This window comes from Lissotriton vulgaris, chromosome 4_1, assembly GCF_964263255.1.
Source record: "Lissotriton vulgaris chromosome 4_1, aLisVul1.2, whole genome shotgun sequence".
Taxonomy (NCBI): Eukaryota; Metazoa; Chordata; class Amphibia; order Caudata; family Salamandridae; genus Lissotriton; species Lissotriton vulgaris.
The window spans coordinates 369,600,783-369,627,993 of NC_141691.1; positions in this window are offsets into that span (position 1 = coordinate 369,600,783).

Genomic DNA, 27,211 nt, shown 5'->3' on the forward strand with positions numbered 1-27,211 from the left:
TTTTATAATGATTTCTCTTTACCCCTCCAAACATCGAAATGCTAATTGATGTCACCAGTGAGATGTTTAAAAATCTGACTATAACAATAACGTCCTTGTAACCTTAGTTTTTTTCAATGAATTTCTAAGGTTTTGTTAATTCTGTTTCTTAACTATAACGTTCCCGTAACCTTTAATTTTTTTCAGTGAATTTCTATTTTTTTAACTAGTAATCACATTTGCAGAGTGGTAAAGAAAGAGGGCTGGGCCTCGAGACAGCTCTTGGGAATCCCACTGTGGATGACTTAGAGGAGGTACCAAAAGGGCTTTTTGGTCCCCAAGATCCCTCAGGAGGGGGCCAACTGCCCCTCCTGTTACCTCCAGTAAGTCCCACACAGCGGGATTAATGAGCCATTGTAGGAGTCCACACCCCCATTTTCCACCAGTCTGCAAACGCACCTCGTAGTGCACTAATAGTAGGTGGATGAAGTCCGCTTGGCTTTTGAGGGTCCTTGGGGGCCATCTACCCCTCCTCTTGCCTCCGGCAAGTCCCACACAGTGGGTTTGCTGAAAGGTTTTTGGTGTCCATACCCCCTTTCTCTACCACTCTGCCAACGCACCTCCTGGTGCACAACTGGTTGGGGCATGAAGACCCCTTAGCTCATGAGGATCCTTGGGGTCCAAGTACTCTATCAGTTACCTCCAGCAAGCCCCACACAGTGGGTTTGCAGAGAGGTTTTCGGTGTCCAAGCTCTCATTCTCCTCCACTATGCAAACGCGCCTCCTGGTGCACTACTATTTGGGGACTGAAGGCCCCTTGGCTTTTGAGGGTCCTTGAGGGCCAAGTTGCCCACCTGTTACCTCCAGTAAGGCCCACAAAGGTGGATTGGCTGAGAGGTGGTCAGAGGCCACACACCCTTTCTCCACCAATCTGCAAATGAGCCTCCGGGTGCACTGCTGCTTGGGGGAAGAAGTTCACGTTAGTCCTGAGGCCCTTGGGAGGCAATGGGACATCATACCACTTCAGTAATGCACCGAGAGGCGCATTTGCAGAGTGGTGGAGAAAGGGGCATGGCCTCTGACCACCTCTCGGCAATTCAGCTGTGTGCCGCTTGCTTACTGGAGGTAACAGAAGGTCTTATTGGCCCGTAAGGACCCTCAGCAGTCAAGGGAACTTCCTCCTCCAACCAGAAGCCTGCCAGGAGGTGTATTTTCAGAGTAGTGGAGAAAGAGGGTGGGCCTCCAGCGAGTTGCAGTATTTTTAATTTTTATTTTTTAGGATGGCAGGTCATGTGGCCCTGTTTCCCTGGACCATTTTTGGCCCCAGGGACCCATCCCCTGGGCAAACATGCAGCTCCCTCTGTCAAGAAGAAAATCTACTCCGCTTCATGGGAGTGAGAGTATGTTCAATGCTCTCACTTCCAGGAAGCGTACTGAAGTTTGCTATGACATGGCGAGAAACATGGCAAACTGCGATGTGCTGGGTGTGGGCACCCGGACATTGCTGAAACCATCCCTGGGGGTGGCGATCCCCAGGGACATGTAAGGCTCTTGAACGTGGACACACACCCCCCTCCCATCTTGTAGCTAGCCACCGGGAGATGCGGGTCACCAGGTCCCTGCAACGGACCCTGTCATTACTTCATTTGTGCCCCGGGGAGGTAGCAGTCCAATGGGCTGCATGGAGGGGACAGTAGGGCCTCCCCCACATTAAAAAAGTATATAGTGTGCCCCGGAGAGGTGGTGGTCCACCCCGCATTTGCAAGTAAAATTGCCCAGGGATGGTGTTGGTCCTCGTGGCATCAGGGGGCTGAGCAGGGACCCCGCATTTTCCTTGTTAGAGGCCCAGGTAGGTGGTTGTACCCATGGTTTCTGATGAGTACAAGAGAGGGGCCACATTAGCGCCCCTCCTTTATGCCCCCAGAATTTAGGCCATCCAGGGCCATTAAAAAACAGATGTGCAGGAGACCGCAAGTCTTTTTAAAAAAAATGTTGCCATGGATTCACGTATTCACAGTGACTCAGCAGCAAAATAAAAAATAAATATTAAAACATTTGGTGGGGTCTTTGTGGATCCCCCACCATATCTAAGGGGTCAGGGTATTACTACCCTGCCCCGTTTTATTTATTTTTAACTTTTATTCTGGGACTCTGCTTCGAGTCCCAAAATGGCTACCTACACTTCCTGGTTGAAGTGTTAGCAGCCAATCAGAGCAGGGCATTTCCCTTCATGAGCTCGTCTTTGTTCACAAAGGTTTGAGGCCAGAGATATCACTATAATATTTGGCCTAAATTACTCAAAAAGTACTGACCTGATTTAAGCCAAATAATTAAAAGGCACTTCCTTGAACCAACATCTACATTCCTGCCAAATTTGGTGTAAGTCCGTTCAGCGATTCAGTCTGTAGGTGTGGCTTACGTTTCCTATGGGATTTAACCTTACATATGCCCCAAGTTCTCAGTACCCGCTGCACGGATCACCCCCAAACTTTCCCAATCAATAGTACCCACTGTGACACTTTTTTGAAAAATGTCATGCAGATTGGTCACACATCGCCAAATTTATAGCCTACTCACAAAAAAAATCCTATGGAAACTAGGTCCTAACTATTACTACCTAGGTAATATATATATATATATATATATATATATATATATATATATATATATATATATATATATGAACAGAACACCTAACTTCAACAGGAATTTCCAAATGAAGAAGGCACGGACATCAGGTTGATGGTATACGGCTCCTTTTATTGTATCAGGTCACCTTCAACCCCCAGACCAAAGAGACGCGTTTCGGCTTCAATGAAGCCTTTGTCAATCTATTTGGCGCCAGTTCATTTTCACATTAAATAGTCACTCCCACTTAAGGCATTAGTAAACATAAACAACATACTACGTGTCTCACTTCAAACCCCCTACATTTCACAAGTGCTATGATAATGGATTAAATGCTGCGCAATGCACATACAAAAGATACATAGTCACACGAATAAATGTGTGGGTGAAGAGTTTAAGCATCAAAACCAAAACATTTCTATGTTGCCAGCCTAAGTGAGAAACCTCATAAATTACACATGAGACGCCAAACACTCTAAATATGACGCCTGTATATTTAACATTTATAAAAATATAAAGTCTTTACCGAATTGTTTAACATTTAAAACACGCTGCAGTTATGACGTAATAAAGATGAAAAGCACCTCTGTCTCCCCTCAGACCTGGAATGCATTTCTAAAATGGAAAACGCTCTGCCGATAATTAAATGCCAACTCATACTGCAGCCATGATAGCTTACAAAGCATGATGAAAGTGCAGCCAACACTAATTCAAACCCCAAGAAGTATTCTACTCGAGTGATTATTTCATGGAAGTCAGTTACCTAACAAATGCATATGTCCGTGTCAGAACTACCCCGCCCATAATGCATCTGGGCGATCGCAAATATACCTGCATAGTTTGGCGAATGTCACTTTCAAGCGTCAGCATCTCTAAAAAACTTTATTTCGAATCCAGAAAGCAATCCAAAGTAAGTCCTCATAATTGGGGTCACATATGCAGTTCGTAAAGTGCATCAAAGTCTCAATGTTTTTAAAACGAAAAGCAGCGTGAAAACAATGTTGTAAAACAGACATCCTGTCAGGGTGGAAGGGGACCGATGCTCAAACAGTTGCAGATGTGCCAAATCAACCTCACTGCTTCTATTACTACCTAGGTAATATATATATATATATATATATATATATTCAATGAAAAAACCATAGGTTATAGACCATATATAGTTAGGAATTCGCATTTACAAAACCTTATTTTACTCGCATAAAACCATTGAAATTCCATATATAGTTAGTTGCGCTAACTATATATCGCGCACCCGCAATCCACTGCTGATGATGTCACATATTACATCATTCATGACATGGTCAGTGACATCACTGATGACATCACTGATGACATCTCAAATGACATCACTGATGACATCACTGATGACATCTCATTTGACATTACTGATCACATCACTGATGATATCATTCATGTGATAATACGATGAACCTCTTCAGACTCTAATATAACCTTAGATACAATCAGTGTAAACAGACACTCACAGACTGTCACTCATCCATGGAGTTACTCACACACCTAGTCAGTCATGCAAAGAATCAATCACACCTCCATTTCCTCAACTATACAGTTATACAAACTTTACTTATTCAAACATATACTAACACATATTTACTCTCTTATACAATCCCTGATACAAGTTCACAATGATCCATACAGCCACTCACACATTCACTGGCTCTTATGCACAGTTATTTATATATGTCAACTCTCACATGTACTGTGTTTTACATATGTACTTACTTTGACATGTAGCACTGAGATATCCATTCACTCACCAATACACTCATGCACACAGTCAACCGCCCATACAGCTGTTACCACATGCACTTTTGAAACCATACCTCTAGTGAATCAACTGCTCACACATCTATGCACAGAGTCATACACCTCCCAGCCACCCACACACACACTCAGTCTCCCATACAAATACTAAGGTAACCAATCAATAACCCATATAGTTACTCATATAGCTACTTATCAACACATGCAACAGTTTACAGAACAACAGACATAATGATGCACAAATTAAGACAGTTTAGTCACTAACCCATGCACTCAGTGAGACACATTTAATCACTCACTCATACAGTCAGTCATGCACCTACTAAATCCTTCATCCAGACACTTATACATCCACTCATTCTTCAATATGTAAGACATATTTTAACTTCACAGAAACATACAGTCACTGGATGTTGTCATCAGTGATGTCATTTGAGATGTCATCAGTGATGTCATCAGTGATGTCACTGACCATGTCATGAATGATGTAATATGTGACATCATCAGCAGTGGATTGCGGGTGCGCGATATATAGTTAGCGCAACTAACTATATATGGAATTTCAATGGTTTTATGCGAGTAAAATAAGGTTTTGTAAATGCGAATTCCTAACTATATATGGTCTATAACCTATGGTTTTTTCATTGAATTTCAATGGTTTTTTAAATGCAAATTTCTAACTATATATGGTCTATAACCTATGGTTTTTTCAGTGAATTTCATTGGTTTTTTAAAAGCTAACATCTGTAGCTGTAAAATGTATTATTCTTTAAATCCCAAAATATATTTAGATGTTTATTGATAATTTTTTTTTTAATATTTTTTTTCTTCGCTTCTAGTTCGCGAACCGGGAAGCTTTCCGTTAGCTCATCTTGATGCCGCGATCTAGTCCGCGAACCGGTCAACGTTACGTTAGCGGAACAGTGACGCGCCGCGGAAGCGCGACGTATCACGTTATCGCGTAATGCGTCTAATGACGCGCCGCGTTAGCGCTCCCGGAAGTGCTCCGGACCGCGAACCGGAAGCGATCTGGGACGCGGCGCGCGCCGCGTAACGTAAGCGGAACAGGTCATGTGACTTGTTTATCAAACTTCTCATTGGTTCATTTCACTTTTGGTTTCCAAATGATGTATGACTAGGTCATGTGACCTAAAAATAACACTTTTCATTGGCTCAGAACTTTTGTTTTCCCCAAATCAAGTAAACCCCTCCTTATTTCCTCACTCTGACTTTCATCTTGGTGAGAGAAAGACCATTTATCTGAAGATCCACAATGGCTTCCATTGTTGCTGCAGCTGGTGCACCCCCACCACCACCTCCACCTCCCCATAAGAAGAGAGGACCACCCAGTCAAATTATGACTAACAGAGAGGAGGAAGATGAGGAAGAAGAAGAAGAGGAGAGAGAGGGACAACAATTTGTTGATGAGTTGCCCCGGGTTTCTAAACGAAAAACCAGTTTCATCTGGCAGTTTTTCACCATCCCTCCTGGAACCAAGAAAGTGAATGCAAAATATGCCACCTGCCTCATCTGTGACCACAGATTGTCGAGAGGCACAGAAAAGAAGTACAGTATGGGGAACTATACAATGCACCGTCACATGAGCAGGTGGCATCCCTTGAACTACAGCCGGGCTGAGTTGAGGGATCTTGAAGACAATCCGACGGCAACTCCTGTGGCAAGATCTACATCCACATTGTCTTTGACGGGAAGAGAGGCACAAGAGACTGTGCCAAACATCCAACGTAACTTCCAGCACATGAAGGTGTCTTGTATTTACTGTGGTGCTATGCTGTCATATGGCAACATGAGTGTCAACCTCATGAACATTGCATATGAAAATCATAAGTGCCCTAATGCACCCAAAAAGTAATTTTCTTTTTTTTTGCTCCAGTTGAGCCGTTTTGAAAGCCTGTTTTTTGTTGTCTCCCCTCCTTAAAAAACACAAAAAAAACATAAAACAGTTCTAAAAATACAAAAAAATCAAAAAATGTTCAAAAAATTACAAAAAAAACATAAAACAACAAAAACAAAAAAAAACAGTTCTTTTCAGAACTACCTCCCCTTTCAAACAAAATTGCTAGAATGTTTATCACTCTGGCAAGCTCTATTTCTTTTGGTTCGCTTCAAGTTCGCTGACCGGTTCGCGAACTTTAAGCGAACTAAAAAAAATATTTTTTTAAAAAAAAAGAAGAGTTAGTATAAGGGAAGTAAACAGAGAATAATGTAAAAAGAAAGACAGCTAGAGAGAGTAAATGAGAGATACTGTCAATGACATCATCAGCAGTGCATTGCGGGTAAAAAGAGTGGAAAACATTTACCTTATAATTCTTGTTACCTTTTTTAAATATTTTTTCATACTTTCAATCTGTAAAACAAAGAACAAACATTTCAAAAAATATTAAAACATGTATTTAAAAATTAGAAAAGACAAGGGAAAAGGTTCAAAAACAAACAGTTTTTCAACAACTTTGACATTTACAGAAGTCTCTGCTTCTCTACGTTCCCTACACAATCCTAAAGATATATATTCGAAAGAAACTGTATCTTGATATTGCTGAACTGAGGCCTATTTTGAAACATGATGTTTTTCTTGCACTGCTAATGTCTCACAATAGTGATGCAATAGCAGCGCAAAAAAGATGTAAAGTCATAATAAAATTGTGTCTAACATTGTAAATGATTGTTTTAGGATGCAAATAAGATGTGTGCTTTCAAGAGCTTTCTTTGAGGTGAGGCCTCTTTTTTTTATAAAAAAAAAACACTACCCAGAAGTACAGCACTCTAAGCATTAAAATTGATATTTACAGAACTCACCTTACCCATATGTACCACACATTTCTAAATGTATATCATAAGGACAAAAAGCATAACATTAATTATACATGTTAAATGGTTTATTTTTGCTGTTCTCAGAATGTATCAAATTTCACTTAAATCAGTGACTTGAAGGTATTCATCATGTAACAGCGGGGAAAAAAAAACACAATCAAAATGACTGTGTTTAAAAAACCCATACAACCTAAGAAATCTGATTTCAAAACTTCTTAAAATTAACTTACTTTCAATGACGTCGAAGGATCTCCTATAAACAGCATCCACTCTGTTGTGCTTTAAATATTTTCAGCCCGCCACTTTCTGAAAGAAAACCTCCATCGATACGTGAAATATGTTACATAGAAAAAAAACTTCTCTCATTATATCACATGTTTCCACTAGGCCAAATCATGTTGCCGCGATTCGCAAATCTTGTAATTCTTCCAATCAAATCCCGACATTTTCTATTTTCGCAACTTTCAAAAATAAAATATTTGAGATTATTTTCACAATCCTGGACTACTAATATCTTACTCTTCTTTGTCAGTCATGTTCTCCTTTTCCTATGACACTGATACTGCTTACTATGAAGCAGACTTACTTGCATTAGGTTTATATAGTTGAATTTTTAATCGAGACAGCATTGCAGACTTACATTCCCTCTACTTAAAATTTTGGTTTTAAAAACACCAGGTAAGAATTTTTAAGGTCAAACGGCAATTTTTTTTTGAACGTTACAACAGAATCATTACAGAATGACCAGCCGTTTCCAGACTTTAAGTAAGCTGTATAATGTCCTGATGTTGTTGATGGACCATCGTGATAGATAATTGCTACAGTAACAAAAGTCCTCCCTGATATTGACAGCTGAGAAGCCACAAAATTTTTTATTAAAGTTGACAATTTTGTTCCATCAGGCCTACATCGTTGCATCATTAAAATGACATACTGGCCATATCTACGTATAAATAATGTTGACATCATATCACATTTACATTGGCTACACTCCATGTTGTGATCCGCTGCATTTACTAGCTTATTAAAGGAGACTGATTTACTGTCTGGCAAAGTTAAATATATAAATCTTTCTGAGTCTACACTAGTAGTACTTGATACCATACAGTTCTCGCAGTCATGCTGCCATTGATAAGAAAGCCCAAACAGGTGATCTACATCTACACCCTCAACTTGCAATATATCAAGCATATACATTAAAAACTCCTGACAATCTTGCTGATTATTTTCAGAGAAGTCTGTTTGACCTGAACATTCATCTAACAGATAACGAACTTCAGACACACTTTCTACTTTTGTTCGATCACTGCTACATTTCTCGAAAACAGAATTCAACAAACAGCATAAAATTTGTTCAGAATTCAACAGAATCTGTTCTTTTAAACTCTCTAGTGAAAAGAGAACATTAACCACTACATTTGCATAGCAGTTGACACCAGAACTGTTTTCAAATTGAAAACCGACAACATCTTCAACAGAATCCACTTTCTTTCTGCTAACAATTTTCGGTTCATTGACTTTTAGTCTTTTTGCAACAACCTCCCTACTATTACTGCTATTTCTACGTTTGCGGCCTACCACACGTTTCTCAAACAAAGGATATTGAGGCAAATGTGGCGCATACTCTCTTCTTAACCTATTGTATTCCTTAACACAATCTAGATCCGCACAAATGTTTGTGACATCACAGTCAATCAAGTACAATCCCGATAAAGTTCTAACTCGTGACAATGCCACATATGCCATACCCTCCTTGAACACAGAACTGCCAATATTCACCAATGCACAGTCTACACTTAAACCTTGCGATTTATGGATTGTCACCGCATATGCCAAGCAAACAGGAAACTGTTTACGGCGAACATATAAATCTTTAACAAGCAAAAACCTAGCAGAACAACGACCAATTTGCTGTACTTCCTCAATGCCATCAAATTTAATTTTTAAAAATTCTATTCCATCTCTATTTCTGTATTTCTCAAAATCAACAACATTACCCATTGATCCATTTACCAGACCTCTTTCTACATGTAAATTCCTTCTCAAAATAATTCGGCAATTTAAACACACATTCAAAGTCTTTTCAAAACCCGCTGTTTTAGATATAGTCTTCTCTAATGAATCCAATTTTGATTTCAAATTGTCTGACAAAATAATTGTTGATCCCATATGCTCTAATTTGTCGATAGCTTCAAGTTTCACAATCTCTTGCTTTTCTAAATTCAACATTTTGTTGTTGAAGATGGCACATTCTGCAAGAGTTGGCATGAGACATATCCCGGATTTCTTCTCAGTAATTTTCTGAAAAATATTCTCAGGCACAATATCTTGTTTGGGATACAAATTTGACAGTAACCGTGCATTTAAAGCTTCTTTCCCATGCTCGGTCACTTTTCCAATTCTAATATCTTGTAGAATATTCTTGTAATCTTCATCCTTTGCCTGACGCATATTTTGATGCAGTTCTGCATAATTGAAGTTTAACCATATATTGACGTTGCCAATGCTCCCTAGGCACTTCCTGGTATCTTCATGCGTGAGTATTTTGAACACAGGTTGACCTTTTACTGGTGTCAGCTGTAGAAGATCTCCGAAAACAATAATGTGTTTCCCACCAAATAAGACATCATATTCAGTTTTAAGTACTTCTTGCATTCTCAAATGCACAAAGGCAAGCATGACATTGGAAACCATGCTTACTTCGTCAATGATAAGTAGTTTCATTTTCCTCAAAACTCTTGAAACTTCACAGCAAGCATCTCCAGATAACTTGTTGTATTGTAATTTGTTGTCATGCTCCACCGGCAGCATCAATAGACGATGCAAAGTAATACCTTTAATATTATGTGCTGCCAGTCCAGTAGGAGCGGTGACAACACAAGACAGCGATGACTCAGTCCTTTCCTGCAAATAACAAGAGATTGCTTTAATGAGGAAACTTTTTCCAGTTCCCGCTTCTCCACTCACGTACAGTCGGACAGGCTTCAACGACGTACACGAGCACTCTTTCTTCTCATGACTTAATCCGTGCTCAATTTCCTTGGTAACTTCATCATATATTTTCCTCTGCTCAACGTTGAGTTGTTTTTCCAAGTCTTGTAAGTTAACTGAATCCTCCTGAGCATGTGCCATGGCTCTTTCTACTTCATTCATAGCAGTGGCAGCTTCATTTTCGATAATAGGTCCTCCAAGTGGATCTTGACTCAATGAAACAGAACTCTGACTGTCCTGAGAACTGTCTCTGGCAATCTCGGCTGCAATCGTTGCTTCCTGCTCAATTTCCAAAGTTAGCATTTCTTGATATTTAGAAAAAGCAGGACATTCTATGGACTCCTTGGCTGCATTGAAAGAGTCTTCGTAACAGAGGAAATCTCCAAGCAGTTCCTCTTCTGCACGCCAAGGCTTGAAAAGTTGCAAAAGTGCTAAATAGAAAAACTCCTTTTTTTCTGGAGATTCGCCACTTAATTTTCGATGGTTTACTAATTGGCATTTTCTTTGCTTGACCAGGCATCCCTCACTTCCAATTACAGCATACACTCCTTTCTCAATATCTTCTTTGATGTTCCTCTTGAATATATAATTTTGGAGAACCTCATATAGACAAATATTCTCAAGGTGACTGCTTCGATTTGGATAATATGTATCCAACATGTTGGTCTTCAAAATGTCGGTACTGTTTGGTTCCTTTTCTGCCAAATACTCAATTTCCCGAACAGGTTTTAGAACTCGATTTCGCGTTGCAGCAAGACCAAGACTCGCCCAAACGAGACTCCTGGATTTGGCATAGAGACTTGCTGAAGACAATCGATCAGAACATTCGTAAGCTCCGATTTCTCGATGCGACAACATCTTCAGACTGAAACTGTACAACTTCTTGCTGAGGCTCTTTTCATGGGAAATGTCCTCCCACATATCCTTCAGTTCGGTCTTTTCTTTTTTGGTGATGTAAGATGTCACATACCGAGCCACAGCCATACAGTTGTCAGCCACAAACTGTATATCCATGTTGGCATTCCACATGGACAAAATCACTGGGTTGTAGTCATTGATGTACTTGGACTCTTCGTTCCTTTTCAAATTGTATGTATTCTTGGGTGATTTCCTCGTCACATTATGTCGCAGCGAAGACATCAAACTGTTCACTCTTCCTTTAGAAATCACCGGTCGTGGAAAGTTGAAACGACATTTGGTGTAGAACTTGTCCTTGTTTCTGAATTTACGACGACAGTACTTTCCACAACGATGGCTTTGGAAACGTAGAACTTGTTCTCTTAGACTTTTCTTCTCCGTTGCGTTTGGAACAGCACACGTAGAATACTGTTCGATGAAATTCATCACTAAGTCATCCGGATCTGTTCCAAATTTAGGTGCATCCTTGATCCACAGCAACATATGTATATGAGGGGCACCTCTTGCTTGGTACTCCTTTCTCCAGAAGAAATCCAACACCTCTCCAAGAGGTGGATTCTTTTTATTTGTGATGAAAGACATCATAGCTTCAAATCTATGATTGAAGTACCTGCATACATTCACAGGATCCAAAGAACACAGTTCTCCAGGTGTCTTGAATTCAATGTTTTCAATATTTCCATTTGCCTCTCGTAGAAATTCAAGTAAGTCATCCCAGCCATACTCGGCACAGCTCAGAGTGAGGAACCATGTCGGAGTTCCTAAGTTCCTCAGCATACATTTTAAGTCACCATGACGACGGTACCAGTACTCATTAGTACCACGCTGACACGCCATGAGATTAATTAAGTGAGAATCCAAAATACTGTCTTGGACATTGACTTTATGCATAAAGTCACTTGCCGAGATGTTTCGCATCTGTATACCACTTTTTAAGATGTGGTTCACTGCATATGACAGTCCAGACAGATCGCTTTCAAACAGGAGATGAAACAAATAGGGAATGCATTGCCGAAACCTAGGATCTTCTGCATACAATCGTAAAGTCCGGTATTCAGACGCAGGAATTTCACGAGGTCGCTCATCATATCTTCCTCCTTGACCTGTGGGAAATAGCTGTGGGAAACACCGAGCTTCCAAACTTTCCTCCCAAACACTAATGGGACTCCCTTTGGCTTGTTTCATTTGAAACAACTCAATAGCATTCCCCATCACTTCCTTGGAATGCAAAGGATGAACACTATAATGTTCATATATTTCTTCACTTTTAGAGGCCTCTACTTTCTCAATTTGGCCAGCACACAAATCGCTATCCTCTTCATCACTTACTTCCTCTTCTGCAACATATACATTCTTATAGTACTTATTATTTTTCTTCAAATACACTGTTGCCTTTTTGACTTTCCTAACATCCACTAAATCTTGCCATATTTTCTTATTCTTTGTCGGAACCCCATTAACCAAGATAACCAGAGGTTCCTCTTCCACTTTTTCTATTCCAATTGTGTTAATGTTTTTGTTCAAATCTAGAGGCAAATAAACAACTCTTCCCTTTAATCCTCTCTGTAAATCTGCTGGAGGCAATTTCCCTGTCTTTGGCTCCATTCTTACAATAGCCTGAAAGGGATGGATACTTTGAATCAAAATAGATTCATAAGTATTTAAATCCTTCAATTCAGAAGGAATCTCAACCAATTCCAGATTATTATGAACTGCCCTAGCAGGCATCTGGTTTTGGTTTAATTTATTACAACAATAAGTACACACACGTTGATCCGATCCCAAATCAAAATAATTTTCTACCATCAAGTATGTGGCTAAATCCTTCCATTCACTATTATTTTCCCTTTCACTTTTTGCATATAAATCCACTACCTTAGTCTGATTCTTATAATAAGTGCGTCGACAACATACACAAGTGAAATTAGGCCTCTCACTTGATTTCATCTGAAACGTGGCAATTTCCTTCTGAAAATTATCTGTACTGGAAACCTGTACATTATCTTCCACATTACCCTCTACTTCAGGGTCAATTTGAACATTCTCATCTTTACTACCAAAGTAACAAAACTCAATTTCTTCACAAAGATTCTTCACATCTATTTCAGAACCATGCAAAAGAGCAGCACATAACTGTTTAAGCATAATTGCTGGACTCTTAGCATAATACAACATTCTCACTAATTTTCTCACTTTATTATGATGCACTGCTAGCATCCTGAAATGATGAAAAACACTCTGGCATACTCTCCTGGAAAGACAAGCCAGTGAATGACCACGCAAACCTGTCATTTGTCTCACTCTGCAAGGATCTAAATCTTGCAACAACTTCATTTTCTGCTTCAAACTTTTCTTATTAAATGTCCGTATAAAATCACATAGCAAATTGATGGAAACCTGTCGCACACTGCAAATAGAACTACACTTCCAAATGTACACAGGACCCTTAGGACGTCTTCCTAAAACCTCATCACTTAGCGCCTCTTCTGTCTCTGTTGTCACAAGTAGTTCTTTTTCAACTGGACAACCATCCTTCACTTCATAAGCTCGACCACTGATGTCAACTGCATGCACCAAATCATTATCCTGAAAATAAGTCTCCTCATTAAAAAATGCCTCAGAACTTGAACTATGCATCCATTCTCCAGAAAAAACTTCACAAAAGTTAGTACGATTTACTACTCTCTTCCATCTACTTTTTGTTTTGAAATCAGAAATTACCTTGCTTAGTTTCCTAATTCTATTGATTACCAAAATAAACAACTTTCGCTTGATTTCAAAAGCATGATCAATAATTTTCTCTACATTTTTCTTCTTCCTATAAAATGCCGCTTTCTGTTGGCCTTTCTTTTTAATATTTTTCAATAAATTAACTAATATCCTATTACGGAACATTCGTTGTCGAATGTCCCTAAACTGTTGTTTCCTTCTACTATCATGCACAGAGTTATCTCTTCCTCTACCAGTAACATTTGTGATGGGTCTCTCCTTTCCATTTAAATTACTTCTCTTTTTGTTAAGAGACACATTTTTTTGAGCAAAATTTTTTTTACTACAAATATTTCTTAAGAATGATTTCGTGCTCTTACCCGGACCTTTCTTGGTGTTTTGACAAGTATTTGGGGAAGAGGACTGCTGCAATAAAACATCATCCTGCTGTCTTTGACGTTTTCTAGCCTTTCGTATTCGACTTCTGGAAGGCATTTTCCAAACTATGAAAGAATCTGCAGTTGAATCTGTGAAAAAATATAATATAAAATGTTATTAACCACTATTACCAAACAGTAAATAAATAACAGTCATCTAAAACTTAATGCTGTACTAATTATTTAACATAGCAAATATTTTCCACCAGCACTGCATCACAAAAATGACACTCAATGGTACAAAACAGGCATACAACACTCATAAATCACTCCCTAATATTTTAAATCATTAATTCAGGATGACGATAAGATGTAGCCTATCTAAAGGTTTGTTTAGGCCCAGATCTTTGGACTGGGGTGAATGTGTGTCATTGATCCACATTCAGTCCATCACCTGTTTTGTTTATTTGAGGTGAGGCCAACACATGGTTGCAGATAAGATTTTCACTGAAAAAAAACCAAGGTAAAAAAACATGTGAAGGCCTACCAATGAAGTAAATCATTAAATGAAAACCAATACATTTCTGGAAATATGCACTACTAGTGCTTCATAAGATGTTTTGGATCATATTTATAAGTTATTTGAGTATCTAGTATGCTATTTTACATTCTTCATGGTGCAAATTTATTGTAAATACGCTCCCACCTGCGGTTGGCAAATTTAGATTTTGATTATGGGAGTTAGATAGGCATGTTAATAATTTCCCAAAAATGGTATATAACCCCAAACAACCTTTGAAGCAAATGCTCTTAGCCATGTTATCCACCTCCCATTGGATAACATGGCTAAGAAATGCTTGCAAATGTGATAAAAAAAGGCCTGCAATGCATGAATAACGCAGAAAAATCAGCGATATTCATGCATTTTCCAACAAATGCTCTTAGCCATGTTATCCACTTCCTATTAAATAACATGGCTAAGAACTGCTCAGGGCACCATGAGGAACGCTTTCCATTTAAAAAGGGAAAAATAACATCAAAGACACTAAAATGCCTTCTAAATATGAACCCAAACAACCTATGAAGCAATGTGAAAAAAAACTGCCGCAATGCATGAATATAGCAGAAAAATCAGCGATATTCATGCATTTTCCAGCAAATGCTCTTAGCCATGTTATCCACTTCCAATTAAATAACATGGCTAAGAACTGCTCAGGGCCCCATGAGGAACGCTTTCCATTTAAAAAGGGAAAAATAACATCAAAGACACTAAAATACCTTCTAAATATGAACCCAAACAACCTATGAAGCAATGTGAAAAAAACGGCCACAATGCATGAATATAGCAGAAAAATCAGCGATATTCATGCATTTTCCAGCAAATGCTCTTAGCCATGTGATCCACTTCCTATTAAATAACATGGCTAAGAACTGCTCAGGGCCCCATGAGGAACGCTTTCCATTTAAAAAGGGAAAAATAACATCAAAGACACTAAAATGCCTTCTAAATATGAACCCAAACAACCTATGAAGCAATGTGAAAAAAAACGGCCACAATGCATGAATATAGCAGAAAAATCAGCGATATTCATGCATTTCCCAGCAAATGCTCTTAGCCATGTTATCCACTTCCTATTAAATAACATGGCTAAGAACTGCTCAGGGCCCCATGAGGAACGCTTTCCATTTAAAAAGGGAAAAATAACTTCAAAGACACTAAAATGCCTTCTAAATATGACCCCAAACAACCTATGAAGCTCTAACAGTACATATCCTGAAATTTAATTCATTTCAAAATTCGTTTTTAAACACAGCATATAAATCAATTGTATACCTGCATTCATGAAGAAATGACTAAAAATGTCCTTGAGACACATGAAAGTGTTTTCTGGAATGCCCTAGCACCATTTTTGGGACACTATTAACATGGCTAGGTAACTCCCATAATCAAAATCTAAATTTGCCAAGCACAAGTGGGAGCGTATTTACAAGACACTTGTCCCATGAGGAACACTTTACATTTTAAAAGGCGAACACAACATCTTAGACACTCAAATACCTTATAAATATGGCCCAAAACAACCTATGAAGCTCTAGCAGTACATATCTAGAAATGTAATTGATTTCTTAAATCGTTTTTAAAAGCAACATATCTGTTTCAGCTTACATAACAGACCATGAAATGGCCTCCATGTATTACAATATCTTGTGTAACTGCATGCCAGAATGTTACACCAAATATGCAATTATAATTTCTCTTTGAAACTAATTCTATTAGTATATCACTAGAGACAAAACCACATTTTAAAAACACAGCTTTCTTCATCATTTTCTCCTTAAATCATACTATTCTCTATCTAAATTAAATAAATCTTTTCTCACCTTAGCAAATATTTTTTGAGTTTTGAAAACAGTCTCAGAAATACACCAAATTGTCTTCAGCAGAAGAAAAAGGATGCACTCCAAAGGCTGCAGCTATTGAAAGCACAGAAATACAGATATTCTTTTCACATATCTCTCATATTAGCCAATCATACCTCTTCCCTCACTTTTTTCAAATCAAAACCCTTCCCCCCTCTGCCCTGTCTGCCTTGTTTCCATAGCAACCACCTCCTGGAAGACCTCTCATGTTTGCAAATTCACACAACAATGTTTCAATTGAACTCTGAACTCTCAGTGCACCTGCGTATCCAGTGCAATCTTTCATTAAATGTTTCTTCCTTGACCATTCAAATTACATCTTTCAAAGAACACATCCATGCACCCTAACTTTCTGTTTTCAGAAATGGAAATGCACCAATCACTGCTAATGAATCATTAGCATTGTAAATCCACAGTTTTTTTTCTTTAGAAACTCCTACTGTTTCAACTGCCCTTTCATTACCACACTTCATCTGACTGCAGAACAACCTTCTTCCACCATGTTTAACGTCTGGATTGTTGGACATAGTTACATCCACTGGGCTCAAAGGTATGCTGAGAGCAGAAATTTACACAACCTCAATTTACAAGATGTGGAAATTAAGTGGTTGGGCCAAAGAGGATTAAAATGTCACCAATTGATACCATTGGTGAAAACCTTTATGCATTTGCCAAAACCTGACCTGTTAATAGTGCACTGTGGAGGTAATGATTTGGGCACTTTGACAGGGGTAGGTCTGGAAATGCTTTTAAAGGACACCTTGGAGCAATTAATGGCACTTTTTCCTCAAACTGCCTTGGTATATTCCAATATATGCCAAAGACAGAAATGGAGGTGGTCCAACCAATTTTGTCCACAAATTGAGAAAGCGAGGAAGCATGTAAACAAATCTGTTTCAGCTTACATGAGAGACCATGGAATGGGCTCTCTGTACAACAATAACTTGCGTTACTACATGCAAGATATCTACAGAGGAGATGGAGTTCACTTCTCAGATGAGGGCAACAGAATTTTCATTCTGAATTTAAGACTCTGCATTGGTACCTACTTATAAGTACCTAAATGTACCATAAACCCAAAAGCTCTTCTCAGAGCTACCCTACATCTGATCACTCACAATTATTATTTTTCTCTAACTTTTTTCACTAATTTTCCACAAAATTCGCTCCCCGGAGCGCTACCCGGTTCGCTAACCGAAAGCTAACCTCGCGGAATTTTTTTAAAAAAAAATTTTTTTCCGCACATATAAGCCTCCTCAGCCACGCTCAGAAAACCTAGGGGGTCAAGATAAGTCTACCATGACCCCTTCTACCCATTCTAAACATTATTTGCCCTCCATCTTGTATCTTAATGCGAACGAAACACAAAATGGTGGACTCCCGTGACGCTTAAGGTTCGCTAACCGGGCAGCTTCCCGGAAAGCGGTCCTAAAAAAAGGCGGGAAAGTAATTTACAGAATAACGACTAGAAACACTCTCACCAAATATAGATTAGCTCATACTACATAACAATCCCTTCCATTCTCACAAATTTCATTGAAATTCCATTTAGCCATTTAGCCTGTAGACCTCTCCAAGTACCGTGAGGTAAATTACTTCACAAAACACATCTGAATTGTTGGAATTGACAACCAATGAAAATGTTACTTTCATTTTCTACTTTTATTACCTGACATTTGATTGGTTATATACCTGTATATATATAAAGGGAGAGAAGGAAACACAGCCATTTTGACTACTACTTCTTGTTGTACCTCCTATTTCAAAAGCTTCAAAAAACTTCAACTTCTTTGTGAAGGTAAGTTATAATTTAATATATTGTGCACTATGACTTAATATAGTAGACTTTTTCTGCTACATATACACTATCCCTCTGTAGTAGTAGTGTCTTGGTTAAATCACATACACTTTTTTTTAGTCCTATTTCCACTCTCATACTATACACTGCCAAAAGATAAATTCACTGATAAAAACTGCCTATCTAAAATTAATCCCAACAGTGCCCTATCTCTACTAATATATATTTTTTTAATCCAAATTTCAGGCAAAATGGAAGGCGAGCAGCAAGTTTCATTTTCGATTGAACTGAAGGAGAGCAGCCAAGACAAACTTGATGACTTTATGGATGACAGTAGAGACCACGAACTTCTACAATGTGTTGAAGCAGTAGACAACTTGCTTCAAAATGAAAAACAATTACACCCTATAATAAATTATGACATTTCTGACAATGAAATGTTAGAAAATTTAATAAAGTATGAAACACAATCATAATAAAAAAAATAAATAAATAAAGAAAACAAAAAAAAACAAGAAAAACAACAAACAATTAACATACAGTATTAGAAAAGTCTTTCATTCTTTTATCCATAAAGTTCGCTGCCCAGAAAGCTATCCGGTTCGCGAACTTGGCGCTTACCACGCAAAAAAAAATTTTTTTTTTTGGACCCTCCTAGGCCCTTTTAAAACCTCCACATAAAACCTAGGGGGTCAACGAGGATCTACTATGCCCCCTTATGGTAATTTCCCCCTTTGTTTTGGCCTCCTCTTGTCTCTCGATCCTACCGAGAGACAAGATGGCGGCCGCTCCGGACTGTTTAGAATGTTGACAGACACCGGAGGGCCAATCAGCTTCGCATCGCAAAGTTCCGATACGCGAAAGGTTCGCTAACCGGATCGCTGCCCGGAGCGCTGTTACAGATATATATCTTGATTTAAACGTTAATTTCTCAAAATCCACTGAAGCACATATATTGAGACCTAGCAAAGGCACATCGGGCTAACAGTCCCTACAATTTTGCCAAGTTTCGTGAAAATCCATTCAGCCGTTCGGGCTAAAAGTGAGTCCAACCGCCCTATGGAAATTAACATGGGAAAAAGGCGTTTTGGGACCCCCCTTTTTTCTCGGCCCCCCCTCCACAAAACCCCCCCAAATTTTCAAGGTCTGCTCAGAAACAAAATGTGCCATTTTCCTGAAAATTTCAGCCAATTCCGTCCACGAACGCAAAAGTTATTAGGCATAGAATTTTCAGAAATCCCATAGGGAAAAAATCCTAACTATATATACCTACTGGCGACCGCCAGTAGGTAATATATATATATATATATATATATATATATATATTCACTGAAAAAACCATAGGTTTTAGGCCATATATAGTTAGGGATTAGCATTTACAAAACCTTAATTTACTCCCACAAAACCATAGAAATTCGAATATATAGTTAGTTGCAATAACTATATATCGCGCACCCGCAATCCACTGCTGATGATCTCACATATTACATCATTCATGACATGGTCAGTGACATCACTGATGACATCACTGATGACATCTCAAATGACATCACTGATGACATCACTGATGACATGTCAAATGACATCACTGATGACATCACTGATGACATCTCATTTGACATTACTGATCACATCACTGATGATATCATTCATGTGATAATACAATCAACCTCTTCAGACTCTAATAGAACCTTAGATACAATCAGTGTAAACAGACACTCACAGACTGTCACTCATCCACGGAGTTACTCACACACCTAGTCAGTCATGCAAAGAATCAATCACACCTCCATTTCCTCAACTATACAGTTATACACACCTTACTTAATCAAACATATACTAACACATATTTACTCTCTTATACAATCAATGTTACAAGTTCACAATGATCCATACAGCCACTCACACATTCACTGGCTCTTATTCACAGTTATTTATATATGTCAACTCTCACATGGACTGTGTTTTACATATGTACTTATTTTGACATGTAGCACTGAGAAATCCAATCACTCACCAATACACTCATGGAGACAGTCAACCGCCCATACAGCTGTTTCCACATGCACTTTTGAACCCATACATCTAGTGAATCAACTGCTCACACATCTATGCACAGAGTCACACACCTCCCAGCCACCCCCACACACACACTCACTCTCCCATACAAATATTTGGGCAACCAATCAATAACCCATATAGTTACTCATGTAGCTACCGATCAACACATGCAGCAGTTTACATAACAACAGACATAATGATTCACAAATTAAGACAGTTTAGTCACTAACCCATGCACTCAGTGAGACACATTTAATCATTCTCTCATACAGTCAGTCATGCACCTACTAAATCCTTCATCCAGACACTTATACATCCACTCATTCTTCAATATGTAAGACATATTTTAACTTTACAGAAACATACAGTCACTGGATGTTGTCATCAGTGATGTCATCAGTGATGTCATTTGAGATGTCATCAGTGATGTCATTTGAGATGTCATCAGTGATGTCACTGACCATGTCATGAATGATGTAATATGTGACATCATCAGCAGTGGATTGCGGGTGCGCGATATATAGTTATTGCAACTAACTATATATTCGAATTTCTATGGTTTTGTGCGAGTAAATTAAGGTTTTGTAAATGCTAATCCCTAACTATATATGGCCTAAAACCTATGGTTTTTTCAGTGAATTTCATTGGTTTTTTAAAAGCTAATATCTATAGCTGTAACATATATTTTTATTCTAATTCACAAATATTTTTTATATATATTTGTATTATATTATTTTTTATTCAATTTATATTATAGTTTAAATTATTTTTTCTTGTTTTGTTGCCGGTCCGCAAATCGGTAAACGTTCCGTTAGTGCAAATACCGCGTTAGAAAGGCACATCGTGACGCGTCCCGTAAACGCAACATATTGCGTTACCACGTAATGCCCCTTATGACGTGCTGCGTTAGCGCACCCGGAAGCGTTCTGAAACGCGAACCAAGGCGCGAAACGTAAAACCCCGGAATCGATCCGAGGCGCGGCGCGGAACGCGGAACGTAAGCATAACAGGTCATGTGACTAGTTAATAAAACTTTTCATTGGTTGATTTTACTCTTAGTTTCCTAATGATGGAACGCTTGATCATATGACGTAAAACAAACACTTTTCATTGGTTTAGAACATTTTGTTTTCTCAAATGATGAAAGTCCCACCTTTTTTCCTCACTCCGACTTTCATTTTTATGAGAGAAAGACCTGTTTTTGTTTGCTAAGACATGGCATTTCTATTAGCTGCAGCTGGTGGATCTCCACCACCTCCACCACCACCAAAGAAGAGAGGACCGACTAGCCAGGTCATCTTCGACCAGGAAGAAGAAGAAGAGGAAGACGAGGAACAGGAGCAAGGGACAAGTGGCTTTCTGAAAGAAATGCCAAGAACGTCCCGTGTGAAAGTGAATTTTATCTGGCAATTTTTTTCTTTTCCTTCTCATGAAAAGAAAGTTAATGCCAGGTACGTTACCTGCCTCATCTGCAAAAAAACACTCTCTAGAGGGACCGAAAAAAAATATAGCTTTGGTAATCATACCATGCATCGGCACATGGAGACTTGGCACCCTCTTAATTATTCCAAAGCGCAATTTCGAGATTTGGTGGAAAACCCCCGACCGCCAAAAACATCCACCAATGACTTTACAATAAGTGAGTCAGAGGCAAGGGAAATGGTTCCAAATCTGCAAAAGAACTTTGGGCAGATGAGATTGACTTGTGTACAGTGTGGAAAATTAATTTCATGCGGAGAAATGAGTATTACTTTAATAAATAGATCATTTGAAAATCATCAATGTCCAAAACGTCCTAGAAAGTAATTTTTTTTTGTTGCTCCGGTTGAGCCCTTTGAAGTAAATCATTTTTATTTCTCCTTCCTCAAAAAAAATTCAAAAAAAATATAAAACATCAAAAATAATAAAAAAAAGTTCTTTTCAGAACTACCTTCCCTTTTCAAAAAAAATTGCTAGAATGTTTAGCACTCTAGCATCCTCTATTTCTATTGATACGCTTCCTGGTTAGCGTTCGAGTACACGAACCGGGAGCGAAGTAAAAAAAACATTTTTTTTAAAAAGACGAATTAATAAACAGAGAGTAATGTGAAAAGAAAGAAAAATAGAGTGAGTAACACACAGTTACTGTAGAAAGAGGGACTGATAAAAGAAGTGAAAAGAGTAGTATAAATAAGTAATAGAAAAAGAAATGAAGGAAGTAGCAAAGACAGGAAACTAAGGGTTAAAAAAAAGAAGCGGAGGAACTAATAAAAGTTAAATCTGATAGACATGTAACGTAAAAAGTACTAAACGCTTACCTTATAATTGTCATTACCGTACTGTATTGTCATTTTCATACTTTTTATCTGTGTAAGAAAGAACAAAAAAATTTAAATTAATACAAGATGGTAAAAAAAGAGTGAGCATAAGACAAAATGAATGTTAAATGTTAAATGTGGTATACTAATAAAGCGTACAGCTGACCCAGCAAAGAAGCGTCCCGGCGCTGTATTTTGCTGGGGAACCCAACCTGGCTTTCCCTGTGAGATAAACCCTCCTGAGCATCCCCAAGGTGATGCCAGGCATCCCCGGCGCTGATGGGGCTGTTAGTTGAGATTAAGCAAGCGATTACCCAAAGTTGCTGAGTGGGACCCATGGTTGGAGTAGGCACCGAAGCAAAAATTAACGAGTCCGCTGACCAAGGCCCAAGATCCTGCCACGTCAGGAATTGAACCCTGGTCCCAGGCCGACCTCTGCTTCTGGGTCTAACGCCTCTAATCAGTGAGCCACACCAATCCATGTACATATAACAAAATCACAATTCAAAGTAGAAAATTAATTAAACATATTTAATGGTTTATTTTTGCTGTTATCAGAAAAAATCAAATTTCACTGAAAACAGTGAGTTGAAGGTATTCATCATATAACAGCGGGGAAAAAAAACACAATCAAAATGATTGTGTTTAAAAAACCCAAATAATATAAATAAGCAGAAATAGGAACTTCTCCAAAGTAACTTACTTTCTATGACGTCAAAGGATATCCTATGAACAGCTTATACTCAGTTGTGCTGTTACTATTTTCTGCCCGCCACTTTCTGAAAGATAAACTCAATTGTTTTAAGAAAACTGAGACATACAAAGCAATTTGAAACAGCACACTAAGTTACAGCAACACCTAGAATAATTGTAGTCCAATTACCTACCCTAAATTCTGACTTCAAAAACCAAGTTAAAAGGCAACATTGCTTCATACTCAATTAGTAATGTTTGCTGAAATAATAGCCATTTTTAAAATTTTAAATAAGCTGTGTAATATCCAGATGTTGTCAAAAGACCAGCATATTATGTAATAACTGCAGTTGCAAATGTTCTTCCTGAAATCGATGACTGTGTAGCAAAAACATTTTTAATTAGACTGGACAACTTATTTTCTTCTAGTTTATGCAGTTGAAATTGTAAAATGACATTTCATCCATAAGTTTTCAAAAATAATGTGGACAGCATTGCAGACTTACATTTCCTCTACTCCTTTTTTTGATCTGCTGCTTGACTTTGTTTATAAAAACAAATAGTTTTCGCTCTGTACTACAATTATCCACAAGGCCATATATAGTAGGAGCCATTAGAACCTCTGTAAATTCCTCTAAACAAATCCCAAGCTTCCTTTCCTAAAATTTTGGTTGTAAGAACACCAGGTAAGAATTTTGAAGGTGGAAAGGCAATCTTTTTTTAAAAGTTAAAACAGAATCATTGCAGAATGACCATCCGTTTCCAGATTTCAAATAAGCTGTGTAATGTCCTGAATTAGTTGAAGGACCGTTATGATATATAATTGCAGTAGTTTTAAAAGTCGTTCCTGATATTGACAACTGCGAAGCCACAAAATTATTAATTAAAGTTGTCAATTTAGTTCCATCAGGCCTACATCGTTGGAACATTAAAATGACATACTGGCCATAACTTCGTAAAAAAATTAACGTGGACAGCATTCCAGACTTACATTGGCTGCACTCCATGTTTTGATCGGCTGCCTTTACTAGCTTATTGAAGGATACTGATTTACTGTCAGGCAAAGTTAAATATATAAATCTTTCTGAGTCTACACTAGTAGCCTACAGTTCTCGCAGTCATGCTGCCATTGATAAGAAAGGCCAAATAGATAATCTACATCTACACCCTCATCTTGCAATACATCAAGCATATACATTAAAAACTCCTGACAATCCTGCTGAATATTTTCAGAGAATTCTGTTTGACCTGAACATTTGTCTAACAGAAAACGAATTTCAGACACACTTTCTACTCTCGTTTTATCAGCACTACATTTCTCTAACACAGAATTCAACAAACAGCATAAACTTTGTTCCGAATTGATCACAATCTATTCTTTGAAAGTCTCTAGTGAAAAGAGAACATTAACAACTACATTAGCATAGCAGTTGACACCAGAACTATTTTCAAATTTAAAACCAACAACATTTTCAACAGAATTCATTTTATTCCTGCTTCCACTTTTGGGTTCATCGACTTTTGCTCTTTTTGCTACAACCTCCCTACTATTACTGATATTTATTTGTTTCCGGCCTACCACACGTTTGTCAATCAAAGGATATTGAGGCAAATGTGGCGCACACTCTCTTCTTAACCTATTGTATTCCTTACCACAATCTAGATCTGCACAAATGTTTGTGACATCACAGTCAATCAAGTACAAACCCGATAAAGTTTTGACTCGTGACAATGCTACATAAGCCATACCCTCTTTGAATACAGAACTGCCAATATTCACTAAAGCAGTGTCTACACTTAAACCTTGCGATTTATGAATTGTCACCGCATATGTCAAGCAAACAGGAAACTGCTTACGGCGAACATATAAGTCTTTAACAAGCAAAAACCTAGCAGAGCAACGACCAATTAGCTGTACTTCCTCAATGCCATCAAATTTAATTTTTAAAAATTCAATTCCATCTCTATTTCTGTATTTCTCAAAATCAACAACATTACCCATTGATCCATTTACCAGACCTCTTTCAACATGTAAATTCCTTCTCAAAATGATTCGGCAATTTAAGCACACATTCAAAGTCTTTTCAAAACCCGCAGTTTTAGATATAGTCTTCTCTAATGAATCCAATTTAGATTTCAAATTCTCTGACAAAATAATTGTTGCTCCCATATGCTCTATTTTGTCAATAGCTTCAAGTTTCACAATCTCTTGTTTTTCTAAATTCAACATTTTGTTGTTGAAGATGGAACATTCTGCAAGAGTTGGCATCAAACATATTCCAGATTTCTTCACAGTAATTTTCTGAAAAATATCCTCTGGCAAAACGTCTTCTTCTGGATATAAATTTGACAGTAAGCGTGCATGTAAAGCTTCTTTACCACGCTCAGTCACTCTCCCAATTCTAATATCTTGTAGAATATTTTTGTAATCTTCGTCCTTCGCCTGACGCATATTTTCACGCAGCTCAGCATAACTGAAGTTTCACCATATGTTAACCTTGCCAATGCTCCCTAGGCACTTCTTGGTATCTTCATGTGTAAGCAGTTTAAACACTGGTTGGCCTTTCACTGGTGTCAGCTGCAGAAGATCACCAAAAACAATGATGTGTTTGCCACCGAATAACACATCATACTCTGTTTTAAGAACTTCCTGCATTCTTAAATGCACAAAAGCAAGCATGAGATTGGAAACCATGCTTACTTCGTCAATGATAAGAAGTTTCATCTTCTTCAAAACTCGAGATACTTCACAACAAGCATCTCCAGATAACTTGTGGTATTGTAATTTGTTATCATGCTCCACTGGCAGCATCAGTAACCGATGCAAAGTAATCCCTTTAATGTTATGAGCTGCCAGTCCAGTTGGAGCGGTCACAACACAAGACAGTGATGAACCAGTCCTTTCCTGCATATAACATGAAATTGCTTTAATAAGGAAACTTTATCCAGTTCCTGCTTCTCCACTCACGTACAGTCGGACAGGCTTCAACGACGTACATGAGCACTCTTTCTTCTCATGACTTAATCCATGCTCAATTTGGTTGGTAACTTCGACATATATTTTCCTCTGTTCAACGTTAAGTTGTCTTTCCAATTCTTCTAAGTTAACCGCATCCTTCTGAGCATGTGCCATGGCTCTTTCCACTTCAGTCATGGCAGTGGCAGCTTCATTTTCAATAACTGGTTCTCCTAGTGGATCCTGACTCAATGAAACAGAACTCTGACTGTCCGGAGAACTGTCTCTAGCAATCTCGGCTGCAATTGTTGCTTCATGCTCAATTTATGCATTCAACATTTGTAGATATTTTGGAAAAACAGGACATTCTATGGACTCCTTGGCTGCATTGAAAGAGTCTTCGTAACAGAGGAAATCCCCAAGCAGTTCCTCTTCTGCACGCCAAGGCTTGAAAAGTTGCAAAAGAGCTAAATAGAAAAACTCTTTTCTTTCGGGAGATTCGCAATCCAATTTTCGATGATTTATCAATTGACATTTTTTTTGCTTGACCAGACATCCCTCACTTCCAATTACAGCATACACACCTTTATCAATATCTTCTTTGATGTTCCTCTTGGAAACGTAATTTTGAAGAACTTCATACAGACAAGCATTCTCCAGGTGACTGCTTCTATTTGGATAATATGTATCCAACATGTTGCTCTTCAAAATATCTGTACTGTTTGGCTGCTTCTCCGCCAAATACTCAATTTCCCGTACAGGT